At 46.0% G+C, this 14768-nt stretch overlaps 10 non-coding genes and 2 pseudogenes across 10 annotated transcripts; 1 reads left to right on the plus strand and 11 right to left on the minus strand.

The window, feature by feature from the left end:
• Positions 1-3411: 3411 nt before the first annotated feature.
• On the minus strand, positions 3412-3575 carry LOC135047937 (U1 spliceosomal RNA). Its single transcript, XR_010239905.1, has one exon. It is a non-coding gene; the product is annotated as a U1 spliceosomal RNA (small nuclear RNA).
• A 692-nt stretch (positions 3576-4267) lies between these two features.
• LOC135047850 (U1 spliceosomal RNA) lies at positions 4268-4409 on the minus strand (annotated as a pseudogene).
• A 152-nt stretch (positions 4410-4561) lies between these two features.
• On the minus strand, positions 4562-4725 carry LOC135047860 (U1 spliceosomal RNA). The gene has a single exon (XR_010239833.1). It is a non-coding gene; the product is annotated as a U1 spliceosomal RNA (small nuclear RNA).
• A 692-nt stretch (positions 4726-5417) lies between these two features.
• Positions 5418-5559, minus strand: LOC135047830 (U1 spliceosomal RNA; annotated as a pseudogene).
• Positions 5560-5711: 152 nt separating this feature from the next.
• LOC135047901 (U1 spliceosomal RNA) lies at positions 5712-5875 on the minus strand. Its single transcript, XR_010239870.1, has one exon. It is a non-coding gene; the product is annotated as a U1 spliceosomal RNA (small nuclear RNA).
• Positions 5876-7179: 1304 nt separating this feature from the next.
• Positions 7180-7253, plus strand: TRNAN-AUU (transfer RNA asparagine (anticodon AUU)). Its single transcript has one exon. It is a non-coding gene; the product is annotated as a tRNA-Asn (tRNA).
• Positions 7254-12618: 5365 nt separating this feature from the next.
• On the minus strand, positions 12619-12734 carry LOC135047892 (U5 spliceosomal RNA). The gene has a single exon (XR_010239861.1). It is a non-coding gene; the product is annotated as a U5 spliceosomal RNA (small nuclear RNA).
• A 274-nt stretch (positions 12735-13008) lies between these two features.
• On the minus strand, positions 13009-13124 carry LOC135047887 (U5 spliceosomal RNA). The gene has a single exon (XR_010239856.1). It is a non-coding gene; the product is annotated as a U5 spliceosomal RNA (small nuclear RNA).
• Positions 13125-13399: 275 nt separating this feature from the next.
• Positions 13400-13515, minus strand: LOC135047878 (U5 spliceosomal RNA). Its single transcript, XR_010239847.1, has one exon. It is a non-coding gene; the product is annotated as a U5 spliceosomal RNA (small nuclear RNA).
• Positions 13516-13789: 274 nt separating this feature from the next.
• On the minus strand, positions 13790-13905 carry LOC135047876 (U5 spliceosomal RNA). The gene has a single exon (XR_010239845.1). It is a non-coding gene; the product is annotated as a U5 spliceosomal RNA (small nuclear RNA).
• A 264-nt stretch (positions 13906-14169) lies between these two features.
• LOC135047888 (U5 spliceosomal RNA) lies at positions 14170-14285 on the minus strand. Its single transcript, XR_010239857.1, has one exon. It is a non-coding gene; the product is annotated as a U5 spliceosomal RNA (small nuclear RNA).
• Positions 14286-14555: 270 nt separating this feature from the next.
• Positions 14556-14671, minus strand: LOC135047881 (U5 spliceosomal RNA). The gene has a single exon (XR_010239850.1). It is a non-coding gene; the product is annotated as a U5 spliceosomal RNA (small nuclear RNA).
• Between the last annotated feature and the right edge of the window lie 97 nt (positions 14672-14768).

The raw sequence follows: 14768 nt of genomic DNA on the forward strand, positions 1-14768 counted from the left end.
GGCTCAACCATTGCACTCTGGGTGTGCTGCCCCTGCGATTTCCCCAAATATGGGAAACTTGACTGCATAATTTGTGTTTCCCCTGGTCGGCTCTCGTATAATTCAGATCTCTTTGTCTCAGGTCTCTCTCCAGCCTAGTTTGCTGTCTGTTTCCACTTCTCTTTTCTTGAGCCGCTCCCTTCTATGCCCTTGCGCACTATCCTGACTTCTCCCGTCTGCTTACTTTGTGCCTTCCAACGCACAATGCGAACTACAGGTAGTGCTGCAGGGCCCACACCCTTTTATTTGCCTTACAGAGCAGCTCTGGAGCTGTTACAGTGCCCAGCTGCTGCAAGAAATCAGCTTGAATGCTTCAGGGGCTGGGGCATAGCCAACATGAGCCCCACACCGAAGGAGGGTGGAGGTGTTTAATGCGAACTAGGGGTCATCCAAGCGCCGCAAAAGGCCGCCATGCCCTGCATAACCCTTTTCTCTTTTCATATGCAGATGAGGGTTCCAGCCAACTTTGGCCCACTGCTTGGATGACATCACCGTATGCAAATTCGTCTCCTGCAGACCTTCCCCCAGGAATGCTTGTACTAGTTATTGCATATGGTTTGATATTTGATGGTGCTTCAGTATTAGGCAGCCTTCCGCCCTCCCATGTTCATCTGAAAAAATGTGGTCTCCCTGCAGTTGTTGTCCCCAGACGAGAGTTCCCTTGTGCTTCCTCAGTTGAATCTCCTTAACTTGACGGGGGAGGGGCTTGCCCGAGCAGCCACCCTCCCCAGCCCTATCCCAACTCATACTTATTTTGCATATGAGATCTCTATATCATGAAGATTGTTATCACAGGGTGAAGTTCATCCATTATATTTTAAAATAGGAAGGTTCAAATTACATATTTGAATTGCATCTATGTGCTGGATTCAAATGTCCCCCCCCCTTCCTTTCTCAATTGTGCCCGTCAGCAGCTATTCTAAGGTTGCTGCCAATGGGTGTGACACATTAATTTCTTCTGTGGGGTACACTGGACTCCACAAGGATTCACATTGGGGTGTAGAGTAGGATCTTGATCTGAGGCACCAACCGGCTCAAAGCTTTTGACTGTTCCCAAGATGCTCAGCGCATTCTCCTCTATAACCCCGCTTCCATGAACAGGGAGCTCAGTTTGTAGTTGGTGCCTTCAGTAGCAGGCCACTTAACAGGGGCCTGCCTCAGGCAGCCTATTCTTAGCTATTAATTTTGACAAGAAAATAAGAACTTTTTTTATGAGAATCTACAAGGGCTGCAGCAGGCTAGGTCTAATAGACATCTTTACTGCAGCTTCATCACTCCCAGCGGCGCTGTATACTCCCGTGCCCTGGTTGCTGGGTCACTGCAGCGGAGGCTCCGGTTTCTTCCTAAGGTCAGTCACACACGCACCGCCCTTCCGGATCACGAGGCCGCTGATGAAGGGGAGCGTGGCCGTAGGGGGTGGACCGTGTGCGCACTGGCGTGGACACTGATTACTGGGCAGCCGCTCCACGAGCCACCAGGTACAGTTAAGGAGCACAGGTCTGGGGTTTTTTCTCCCATATTAAACCAATTTTGTACTGCCCGCAGCGCATTGTGATAGGTAATAGGGCCTGATTCAGGTTGGATTGCAATCACAGTAAGCGATCCAACTGCAAAAATTGCTAAGAGCATACGCATGTGCCTGCATTTTCTGCGGCACCCCGCAGAGAATGCGATCGCCTCTGCCTGTCAATCGGGGCAGGGGGGGAGAGGGGGGTCAGCAACACTCCATTTCCAAGTCAGGGATGGAGCGGTGCGGGGGCAAGGCTTCAAAATGGGGTCTGCAACGGAGGAGACACAGGGGGCGTGGTCACAGCGGCTGTATGACATCACATTCAGCCGCTGTGATCACAAAAATGGTGGCGGCTTCCTGCGCGCACATACAGTCTGCACCAGCAGGAGGCTACACCATTTTTTATGATCACGCTGAACTGCAGTGCAACTGCAATTACAGATTGGTCAAGAAGGGAGGCGTCATGCTGGGTGGCCATGTCCTGTCACTGTGCAGGAGCCAGCACCGCTCACACACTAGTCCCCGGGTGCAGCCCCCAACCCCCGGGACACCCGGAGCAACAAAATGTAGATTCAGGCCACCAGGCCACGCCCCTACCTATGAAACCATGCCTCCTTTTTACCATTGCGCTGCTTATCTGCGCGCACTGCATTACAATCTCCTTCGCCACCTCTCTGGGTGTCACCAGTGATAGTGACACCTCTGCCATGCTTGTAGCAGCTGGTCCTAAGATCTACGCCTCAAGCCCTGAGTGTTTGCCCTTGTGACTTGTTGATCATCATAGCGAAGCAGATGCTTACAGAAAACTGCAGGGGCTTAGATTGAAAATAAAAAAATATATGGGTATAAGGTAGAGAGGAGCGGGTTCGGTTCTCCGAGAACCGAATTCCCCACGAACTCCACGTGGTTTACACTGGTCCGAGGCAGGCTCAGTTGTTCCCGCCTGACTCGGAAAACCTGAACAAGGGAAAATGTCATCATCCCGCTGTCGGATTCTCGCGAGATTCGGATTTCATATAAAGAGCTGCGCGTTGCCGCCATTTTTACTCGTGCATTGAAGAGGGAGCGGAGAGGACGTGGCTATGTTCTCTCAGTGGAAATCTCAATATCAGTGCTCAGTATCAGTGGTTACTTATTGCTGCTCAGTAATACTAGTAGTGTGTCTCTCCTGCTCAGTGTCAGTTCTCAGTAGTATCCTCATCAGTGCTCAGTATCACTGCTCATTGTCTTGTGCTGCATTGTGGTGCTCAGCATACTACAGTACATTACTAATAGTCCAGTGCTGCATCTTGCTGCTCAGTGTCAGTTCTAGTATCCTCATCAGTGCTCACTATCACTGCTCATTACATTGTGGTGTTCTGTATACTACAGTAACATAGTAATATAGTAACATATAGTAATATAGTTTTTGAGGTTGAAAAGAGGCAAATTGCCCATCGTGTTCAACCTGTTTTAAGTTGTGATGATTCTACATACTTGCTGAATAATGTTTTATGACTAGTTAACTACTACAACTCATGTTACCCCCGGATTAACCATGTTGATATTTTAAGTATTATAACCTTGGATAGCTTTTTCATTCAGAAATGTATCCATTCCTTTTTTAAATCCAATTACAGAGTCCGCCATTACCACCTTCCCTGGCAGGGAATTCCACATCCTGATTGCCCTAACAGTGAAGATCATAGTATCTCACCTGGCAGGTAAGTAGGAGTTGGGCTAGAGCTGTGGAGGATTGCTGCTTGGGCACCCCCTGTCAAGTGAAGGAGATCCAACTGAGGCAGCACAAGGGAACTCTCGAAAGAAGAACAAGGCTAGAGGAAGATCTGAGACAAAGAAATCTGACTTTTACCAGAGCTGACCAGAGGAAAGCACAAACACAGTCCCCCACTACCACAAATAATGCAGTCGAGTTTCCCACATTTGGGGAAATCACAGGGGTCAGCATACCCAGAATGCAATGAATGAACCTCACCCTGGGAGAAAAATCCTCATGACCAAGGTATCTCCTATGCAAAATAAGTATGATTTGGGATAGGGCTGGGGAGGGCCGCTGCTCAGGCACATCTCTGTCAAGTAAAGGAGATTCAACTGAGGCAGCACAAGGGAACTCTCATCTGGGGACAACAACTGCAGGGAGAACACATATTTTCAGATGAACATGGGAGGGCAGAAGGCTGCCTAAAACTGAAGCACCCCCAAACAACGAACCAAATGCAACTACTAGTGCAAGCATTCCTGTGGGAAGGCCTGCAGCAGATGGATTTGCATATGGTGATGTCATCCAAGCAGTGGGTCAAAGTTGGCTTCAACCCTCGTCTGCATATGAAAAGAAAAAAGGGGTGTGCAGGGCATGGCGGCCTTTTGCGGCGCTTGGATGACCCCTAGTTCACATTAAACACCTCCACCCTCCTTCGGTGTGGGGCTCATGTTGGCTATGCCCCAGCCCCTGAAGCATTCAAGCTGATTTCTTGCAGCAGCTGGGCACTGTAACAGCTCCAGAGCTGCTCTGTAAAGCAAGTAAAAGGGTGTGGGCCCTGCAGCACTACCTGTAGTTTGCATTGTGCGTTGGAAGGCACAAAGTAAGCAGATGGGAGAAGTCAGGATAGTGCACAAGGGTATAGAAGGGAGGGGCTCAAGAAAAAAGAAGTGGAAACAGACAGCAAACTAGGCTGGAGAGAGACCTGAGACAAAGAGATCTGAATTATATGAGAGCCGACCAGGGGAAACACAAATTATGCAGTCAAGTTTCCCACATTTGGGGAAATCGCAGGGGCAGCACAGCCAGAGTGCAATGGGTGAGCCTTGCCCTGGGAGAAGCATCTTCATGATCATAGTATCTCACCTGGCAGGTAAGTAGGAGTTGGGCTAGAGCTGGGGAGGGTCGCTGCTCGGGCACCCCCCTGTCAAGTGAAGGAGATCCAACTGAGGCAGCACAAGGGAACTCTCGAAAGAAGAACAAGGCTAGAGGAAGATCTGAGACAAAGAAATCTGACTTTTACCAGAGCTGACCAGAGGAAAGCACAAACACAGTCCCCCACTACCACAAATAATGCAGTTGAGTTTCCCACATTTGGGGAAATCACAGGGGTCAGCATACCCAGAATGCAATGAATGAACCTAACCCTGGGAGAACAATCTTCATGACCATGGTATCTCCTATGCAAAATAAGTATGATTTGGGATAGGGCTGGGGAGGGCCGCTGCTCAGGCACATCTCTGTCAAGTAAAGGAGATTCAACTGAGGCAGCACAAGGGAACTCTCATCTGGGGACAACAACTGCAGGGAGAACACATATTTTCAGATGAACATGGGAGGGCAGAAGGCTGCCTAATACTGAAGCACCCCCAAACAACAAACCAAATGCAACAACTAGTGCAAGCATTCCTGGGGGAAGGCCTGCAGCAGATGGATTTGAATATGGTGATGTCATCCAAGCAGTGGGTCAAAGTTGGCTTCAACCCTCGTCTGCATATGAAAAGAATAAAGGGGTGTGCAGGGCATGGCGGCCTTTTGCGGCGCTTGGATGACCCCTAGTTCGCATTAAACACCTCCACCCTCCTTCGGTGTGGGGCTCATGTTGGCTATGCCCCAGCCCCTGAAGCATTCAAGCTGATTTCTTGCAGCAGCTGGGCACTGTAACAGCTCCAGAGCTGCTCTATAAAGCAAGTAAAAGGGTGTGGGCCCTGCAGCACTACCTGTAGTTTGTATTGTGCGTTGGAAGGCACAAAGTAAGCAGACGGGAGAAGTCAGGATAGTGCACAAGGGTATAGAAGGGAGGGGCTCAAGAAAAAAGAAGTGGAAACAGACAGCAAACTAGGCTGGAGAGAGACCTGAGACAAAGAGATCTGAATTATATGAGAGCCGACCAGGGGAAACACAAATTATGCAGTCAAGTTTCCCACATTTGGGGAAATCGCAGGGGCAGCACACCCAGAGTGCAATGGGTGAGCCTTGCCCTGGGAGAAGCATCTTCATGATCATAGTATCTCACCTGGCAGGTAAGTAGGAGTTGGGCTAGAGCTGGGGAGGGTCGCTGCTCGGGCACCCCCCTGTCAAGTGAAGGAGATCCAACTGAGGCAGCACAAGGGAACTCTCGAAAGAAGAACAAGGCTAGAGGAAGATCTGAGACAAAGAAATCTGACTTTTACCAGAGCTGACCAGAGGAAAGCACAAACACAGTCCCCCACTACCACAAATAATGCAGTTGAGTTTCCCACATTTGGGGAAATCACAGGGGTCAGCATACCCAGAATGCAATGAATTAACCTAACCCTGGGAGAACAATCTTCATGACCATGGTATCTCCTATGCAAAATAAGTATGATTTGGGATAGGGCTGGGGAGGGCCGCTGCTCAGGCACATCTCTGTCAAGTAAAGGAGATTCAACTGAGGCAGCACAAGGGAACTCTCATCTGGGGACAACAACTGCAGGGAGAACACATATTTTCAGATGAACATGGGAGGGCAGAAGGCTGCCTAATACTGAAGCACCCCCAAACAACAAACCAAATGCAACAACTAGTGCAAGCATTCCTGGGGGAAGGCCTGCCGCAGATGGATTTGCATATGGTGATGTCATCCAAGCAGTGGGTCAAAGTTGGTTCAAACACCTTTGCAAAGTTCTATAAGTTTGATACCCTGGCTGAGGAGGACCTCCTGTTTGCTCAATCGGTGCTGCAAAGTCATCCGCACTCTCCTGCCCGTTTGGGAGCTTTGGTATAATCCCCATGGTCCTTACGGAGTCCCCAGCATCCTCTAGGACGTAAGAGAAAATAAGATTTTAAACCTACCGGTAAATCTTTTTCTCGTAGTCCGTAGAGGATGCTGGGTGCCCGTCCCAAGTGCGGTCTACTTCTGCAAGACTTGTATATAGTTATTGCTTACATAAGGGTTATATGTTAGTTTTCATCGGTCTTGGACTGATGCTATGTTGTTTTCATACTGTTAACTGGGTAGTATATCACAAGTTATACGGTGTGATTGGTGTGGCTGGTATGAATCTTGACCTTGGATTAACAAAAATCCTTTCCTCGTACTGTCCGTCTCCTCTGGGCACAGTTTCTCTAACTGAGGTATGGAGGAGGGGCATAGAGGGAGGAGCCAGTGCACACCCAGATCTAAAGTCTTTCTTAAAGTGCCCATGTCTGCTGCGGAGCCCGTCTATCCCCCATGGTCCTTACGGAGTCCCCATCATCCTCTACGGACTACGAGAAAAAAAAATTACCGGTAGGTTTAAAATGTTATTTTTTTCTCTGCAACCCACTGCTAAATTGTGCTTCCTAGCTGTTTTTTATAAAATCACTTAATTAAATCTAACTCTGATTACGTCAGAGAAGGCCAGGTACCCTACACCATAAGAGGGGGTTTGAAATTTTGACTTGTCTACTTAAAGATCACCAAAATCTGATGACAAGGTCAATTACATCCCTGGGTGGGATTGAACCACCAACCTTTTGGTTAATAGCCCATGTAAGTGCAAGAAATCCTGAAGCACTCACTCATCATGGGAAAGTACCAATGTGTTTCTTACAAAAATTCTCCAGATTATTGACTTTTTAAAGTTTTTCTAGGAAACGTTCTAGATGAATGCTTATTAGCCTTTGTCAGTATTGACTTTCGCAAGGTGTCTCTGTGGCGCAATCGGTTAGCATGTTTGGCTATTAACCAAAAGGTTGGTGGTTCAATCCCACCCAGGGATGTAATTGACCTTGTAATCAGATTTTGGTGATCTTTAAGTAGACAAGTCAAAATTTCAAAAACCCCCCTTATGGTGTAGGGTACCTGGCCTTCTCTGATGTAATCAGAGTTAGATTTGATTAAGTGATTTTATAAAAAAACAGCTAGGAAGCACAATTTAGCAGTGAGTTGCAGAGAAAAAAAATTATGCTGGCAGAAAAGTCCAATTGAGTGATTAAACAGCTCTTCATTTTCTGATTTTATGTTTATGCTAACAAATTTGCTCTCTGAAAAGTGTCCACAAAGCCAAGTCTCTGATTAACACCTTTGTAGGAATGGTTTTTCACCTATTACTGAATTAAACTTGCTTCATTGGAAAGGCATCAAAGATGCATCCTCATTTCAATGTCTACTGAAATAATACAGGTTGACACCAGGAAACGTCACTGCATCCTTGCTGCTTCCTCATGGGGAAGTCTGTTTAATGTGAAAACAAGGTGATATCTAATCAGCACACAGGTAAGGAATTAAGAAAATCTTTCTTTATGGGTGAAGATGTTTCTCACAAATTGTTGTCCCAATGCATCATTGAAATTCAAGATGGAAGATGATTTTCATATATCACTTGTACATTTTGCATTGCTCTTCTGGTGACAATGTAGTTTGTTTTTGTCAATTACCATTTCAGTAATAGGGTAAAGAAAATTAAGTGGATTTTTTAAAGAAAACAATGCTGTCAATATACTATTAAAACAAATTAAAATGATAAAAGTTATTGTACTTTAAGTAAAAATAAAAGTGCCAAAATATCAATCCCAGTTTTTGATTACTTTAATTATAAAAAAAAAAATGCACATAGCAGAGGATAGTTTCGATCAATCGACCTCTGGGTTATGGGCCCAGCATGCTTCCATTGCACTACTCTGCTGCTCATGGAAGTGTCAGAGATCCTGAAGACTAAATTGATTAAAGGCCTTAAAGTACTGGACTATAAGGAAAGACTTACTAGGCTGAATATTTATACACTAGAAAAGAGGTGCCTAAGAGGAGATATTATTAATATCTTCAAATATGTAAAGATACATAACAAAGAGTTATCAGAGGAATTATTTATTAAAAGAACACGTGGTCACTCGCTGCGACTGGAGGAAAGTTCAGAACGCAATGGAGGAAAGGTTTCTTCACTGTTAGGGCAATCAGGATGTGGAATTCCCTGCCAGGGAAGGTGGTAATGGCGGACTCTGTAATTGGATTTAAAAAAGGAATGGATACATTTCTGAATGAAAAAGCTATCCAAGGTTATAATACTTAAAATATCAACATGGTTAATCCGGGGGTAACATGAGTTATAGTAGCTAACTAGTCATAAAACATTATTCAGCAAGTATGTAGAATCATCACAACTTAAAACAGGTTGAACACGATGGGCAATTTGCCTCTATTCAACCTCAAAAACTATGTTACTATATTACTATGTTATTGTAGTATACAGAACACCACAATGCAATGAGCAGTGATAGTGAGCACTGATGAGGATACTAGAACTGACACTGAGCAGCAAGATGCAGCACTGGACTATTAGTAATGTACTGTATTATGCTGAGCAACACAATGCAGCACAAGACAATGAACAGTGATACTGAGCACTGATGAGGATACTACTGAGAACTGACACTGAGCAGGAGAGACACACTACTAGTATTACTGAGCAGCAATAAGTAACCACTGATACTGAGCACTGATATTGAGATTTCCACTGAGAGAACATAGCCACGTCCTCTCCGCTCTCTCTTCAATGCACGAGTAAAAATGGCAGCAACGCGCAGCTCTTTATATGGAATCCGAATCTCGCGAGAATCCGACAGCGGGATGATGACATTTTCCCTTGTTCAGGTTTTCCGAGTCAGGCGGGAACAACCGAGCCTGCCTCGGACCAGTGTAAACCACGTGGAGTTCGTGGGGAATTCGGTTCTCGGAGAACCGAACCCGCTCCTCTCTACCTTATACCCTATAAATTTTTTTATTTTCAATCTAAGCCCCTGCAGTTTTCTGTAAGCATCTGCTTCGCTATGATGATCAACAAGTCACAAGGGCAAACACTCAGGGTTTGAGGCGTAGATCTTAGGACCAGCTGCTACAAGCATGGCAGAGGTGTCACTATCACTGGTGACACCCAGAGAGGTGGCGAGGGAGATTGTAATGCAGTGCGCGCAGATAAGCAGTGCAATGGTAAAAAGGAGGCATGGTTTCATAGGTAGGGGCGTGGCCTGGTGGCCTGAATCTACATTTTGTTGCTCCGGGTGTCCCGGGGGTTGGGGGCTGCACCCGGGGACTAGTGTGTGAGCGGTGCTGGCTCCTGCAAAGTGACAGGGCATGGCCACCCAGCATGACGCCTCCCTTCTTGACCATGCTGTAATTGCAGTCGCACTGCAGTTCAGCGTGATCATAAAAAATGGTGTAGGCTCCTGCTGGTGCAGACTGTATGTGCGCGCAGGAAGCCGCCACCATTTTTGTGATCACAGCGGCTGAATGTGATGTCATACAGTCGCTGTGACCACGCCCCCTGTGTCTCCTCCGTTGCAGACCCCATTTTGAAGTCTTGCCCCCGCACCGCTCCATCCCTGACTTGGAAATGGAGTGTTGCTGACCCACCTCTCCCCCCCTTCCCCGCCCCGATTGACAGGCAGAGGCGATCACATTCTCTGCGGGGTGCCGCAGAAAATGCAGGCACATGCGTATGCTCTTAGCAATTTTTGCAGTTGGATCGCTTATTGTGATTGCAATCCAACCTGAATCAGGCCCTATTACCTATCACAATGCGCTGCGGGCAGTACAAAATTGGGTTAATATAGGAGAAAAACCCCCAGACCTGTGCTCCTTAACTGTACCTGGTGGCTAGTGGAGCGGCTGCCCAGTAATCAGTGTCCACCGCAGTGCGCACACGGCCCACCCCCTACGGCCTCGCTCCCCTTCAGCAGCGGCCTCGTGATCCGGAAGGGTGGTGTGTGTGTGACTGACCTTAGGATGAAACCGGAGCCTCCGCTGCAGTGACCCAGCAACCAGGGCACGGGAGTATACAGCGCCGCTGGGAGTGATGAAGCTGCAGTAAAGATGTCTATTAGACCTAGCCTGCTGCAGCCCTTGTAGATTCTCATAAAACAAGTTCTTCTTTTCTTGTCAAAATTAATAGCTAAGAATAGGCTGCCTGAGGCAGGCCCCTGTTAATTGGCCTGCTACTGAAGGCACCAACTACAAACTGAGCTCCCTGTTCATGGAAGCGGGGTTATAGAGGAGAATGCACTGAGCTTCTTGGGAACAGTCAAAAGCTTTGAGCCGGTTGGTGCCTCAGATCAAGATCCTACTCTACACCCCAATGTGAATCCTTGTGGAGTCCAGTGTACCCCACAGAAGAAATTAATGTGTCACACCCATTGGCAGCAACCTTAGAATAGCTGCTGACGGGCACAATTGAGAAAGGAAGGGGGGGGGGACATTTGAATCCAGCACATAGATGCAATTCAAATATGTAATTCGTACCTTCCTATTTTAAAATATAATGGATGAACCTCACCCTGTGAGAACAATCTTCATGATCAAGAGATCTCATATGCAAAATAAATATGAGTTGGGATAGGGCTGGGGAGGGCTGCTCGGGCAGCACCTCCCCCATCAAGTTAAGGAGATTCAACTGAGGAAGCACAAGGGAACTCTCGTCTGGGGACAACAACTGCAGGGAGACCACATCTTTTCAGATGAACATGGGAGGGCGGAAGGCTGCCTAATACTGAAGCACCATATGCAACAACTAGTACAAGCATTCCTGGGGGAAGGTCTGCAGCAGACAGATTTGCATACGGTGATGTTATCCAAGCAGTGGGCCAAAGTTGACTGGAACCCTCATCTGCATATGAAAAGAGAAAAGGGGCATGCAGGGCATGGCGGCCTTTTGCAGTGCTTGGATGACCCCTAGTTCACATTAAACACCCCCACCCTCCTTTGGTGTGGGGCTCATGTTGGCCATGCCCCATCCCCTGAAGCATTCAAGCTGATTTCTTGCAGCAGCTGGGCACTGTAACAGCTCCAGAGCTGTTCTGTAAGGCAAGTAAAAGGGTGTGGGCCCTGCAGCACCACCTGTAGTTCGCATTGTGCGTTGGAAGGCACAAAGTAAGCAGACGGGAGGAGAAGTCAGGATAGTGCGCAAGGGCATTCTTTTCTCTTAGTCCGTAGAGGATGCTGGGGTCACATTAAGAACCATGGGGTATAGACGGGATCCGCAAGAGACATGGGCACTTTAAGACTTTCAAAGGGTGTGAACTGGCTCCTCCCTCTATGCCCCTCCTCCAGACTCCAGTTATAGGAACTGTGCCCAGGGAGACGGACATTTCGAGGAAAGGATTTATTGTTAAACTAAGGTGAGCATCTTACCAGCTCACACCTTAAACATGCCGCAGAACGTGGCATTCAACAGAACACAAGCCAACGGCATGAACAATTGCAGCAAAAAGCTGACCAGAACCATAACACAACATGTGTATAACCACAAGTAATAACTGCAGACACAGTATGGACTGGGACGGGTGCCCAGCATCCTCTACAGACTAAGAGAAAAGGATTTACCGGTAGGTATTAAAATCCTATTTTCTCATACGACCTAGAGGATGCTGGGGTCACATTAAGAACCATGGGGTTATACCAAAGCTCTTGAACGGGTGGGAGAGTGCGTACGACTCTGCAGCACCGAATGACCCAACTTAAGGTTATCATCAGCCAAGGTATCAAACTTGTAAAACTTAGCAAAAGTGTTTACTAAATAGCTGCTCGGCAAAGTTGCAATGCCGAGACTCCCCGACCAGCTGCCAAGGATGAACCCACCTTTCTAGTAGAATGGGTCTTCACCTACTTCAGTAACGGCAATCCTGCCGTGGAACGAGCATGCTGAATCTTACCACAGATCCAGCGCATAATGGTCTGCATGGAAGCAGGACACCAAATCCTGTTGGGAGCATACAGGACAAACAGAGCCTCTGTTTTCCTAATCTGAACCGTTCTGGTGACATACATTTTCAAAGTTCTGACCACAGCCAGAGACTTTGACTCAACGAAGGTGTCAGTGGCCAAAGGCACCATGTGGAAAGATGAACCACCTTCGGCAGAAATTGTTGACGTGTCCTCAATTCTGCTCTATCTTCATGAAAGATCAAATAAAGGCTCTTGTGATACTGCATGGTTTGTACTGTTTTCCATGTGCTCCCAGACCTTTAAGCAAGTAGCATGGTCAAGAAAGTTCTGTTTGAAAAGAAACAACATTTACTGTCATTGTTATGCAAATAAACTTACATTAAAGCTAACAAGAAAGCACACTCGTTCTGTCTTTAAACTGATAAAAGAAACCCCAATAATATGGGGCATGCAAAAATTGAGATAAAACTCAGTTTTGCTCCTCTCCACGGAAATCTTTAATAAAAGGCGAAATATTTGTTAGTTCTGAAGAGAAACCAGAGCATGACCAAGATTCCACCTGTCGCCTGAGTGCCATGCCAGCAGTTCTCATTCAGCTGAAAGTGAGCACCCAATTTGAATGAAAGAAAGCAGATTTCTCACCAGGCTTCCCCTTGCTATAAACATGGTTTGTACTCTTTTCTATGTGCTCCCAGATCTTTCAAGCAATTAGTATAGTCAAGAAAGTTCTGTTTGAAAAGAAACAAACATTTACTGTCATTTCTATGCAAATGAGCTTACATTAAAGCACACTCGTTCTATCTTTAAACCGATAAAAGAAACCCCAATAAGACGGAGCATGCAAAAATTGAGATAAAACTCAGTTTTGCTCCTCTCCACGGAAATCTTTAGTAAAAGGCGAAAGATCTGTTCGTTTTGAAGAGAAACCAGAACATGACCAAGATTCCACCTGTCGCCTGAGTGCCATGCCAGCAATCCTCATTCAGCTCAAAGTGAGCACCCAATTTGAAAGAAAGAAAGCAGATTTCTCACCAGGCTTCCCCTTGCTATAAACATGGTTTGTACTCTTTTCCATGTGCTCCCAGATCTTTCAAGCAATTAGTGTGGTCAAGAAAGTTCTGTTTGAAAAGAAACAAACATTTACTGTCATTTCTATGCAAATGAGCTTACATTAAAGCACACTCGTTCTATCTTTAAACCGATAAAATAAAATCCCAATAAGATGGGGCATGCAAAAATTGAGATAAAACTCAGTTTTGCTCCTCTCCACGGAAATCTTTAGTAAAAGGCGAAAGATTTGTTCGTTCTGAAGAGAAACCAGAACATGACCAAGATTCCACCTGTCGCCTGAGTGCCATGCCAGCAGTCCTCATTCAGCTCAAAGTGAGCACCCAATTTGAAAGAAAGAAAGCAGATTTCTCACCAGGCTTCCCCTTGCTATAAACATGGTTTGTACTCTTTTCCATGTGCTCCCAGATCTTTCAAGCATTTAGTATAGTCAAGAAAGTTCTGTTTGAAAAGAAACAAACATTTACTGTCATTTCTATGCAAATGAGCTTACATTAAAGCACACTCGTTCTATCTTTAAACCGATAAAAGAAACCCCAATAAGACGGAGCATGCAAAAATTGAGATAAAACTCAGTTTTGCTCCTCTCCACGGAAATCTTTAGTAAAAGGCGAAAGATCTGTTCGTTTTGAAGAGAAACCAGAGTATGACTAAGATTCCACCTGTCGCCTGAGTGCCATGCCAGCAGTCCTCATTCAGCGCAAAGTGAGCACCCAATTTGAAAGAAAGAAAGCAGATTTCTCACCAGGCTTCCCCTTGCTATAAGCATGGTTTGTACTCTTTTCCATGTGCTCCCAGATCTTTCAAGCAATTAGAATGGTCAAGAAAGTTCTGCTTGAAAAGAAACAGACATTTATAGTCATTGTTATGCAAATAAACTTACATTAAAGCTAACAAGAAACTGATAAAAGAAACCCCAATAATATGGGGCATGCAAAAATTGAGATAAAACTCAGTTTTGCTCCTCTCCACAGAAATCTTTAATAAAAGGCGAAAGATTTGTTCGTTCTGAAGAGAAACCAGAGCATGACCAAGATTCCACCTGTCGCCTAAATGCTGTGCCAGCAGTCCTCATTCAGATCAAAGTGAGCGCCCAACTTGAAAGTAAGCAGATTTCTCACCTGGCTTCTCCTTGCTATAAGCATGGTTTGTACTGTATTCCATGTGCTCCCAGATCTTTCAAGCAAGTAGCATGGTCAAGAAAGTTCTGTTTGAAAAGAAACAAACATTTACTGTCATTTCTATGCAAATGAGCTTACATTAAAGCACACTCATTCTATCTTTAAACCGATAAAAGAAACCCCAAAAAGATGGGGCATGCAAAAATTGAGATAAAACTCGGTTTTGCTCCTCTCCACGGAAATCTTTAATAAAAGGCGAAAGATTTGTTCGTTCTGAAGAGAAACCAGAGCATGACCAAGATTTTTATCTGAAAATATGTGTTCTCCCTGCAGTTGTTGTCCCCAGATGAGAGTTCCCTTGTGCTGCCTCAGTTGAATCTCCTTTACTTG

Source organism: Pseudophryne corroboree, unplaced genomic scaffold (assembly GCF_028390025.1).
Source record: "Pseudophryne corroboree isolate aPseCor3 unplaced genomic scaffold, aPseCor3.hap2 scaffold_943, whole genome shotgun sequence".
NCBI lineage: Eukaryota > Metazoa > Chordata > Amphibia > Anura > Myobatrachidae > Pseudophryne > Pseudophryne corroboree.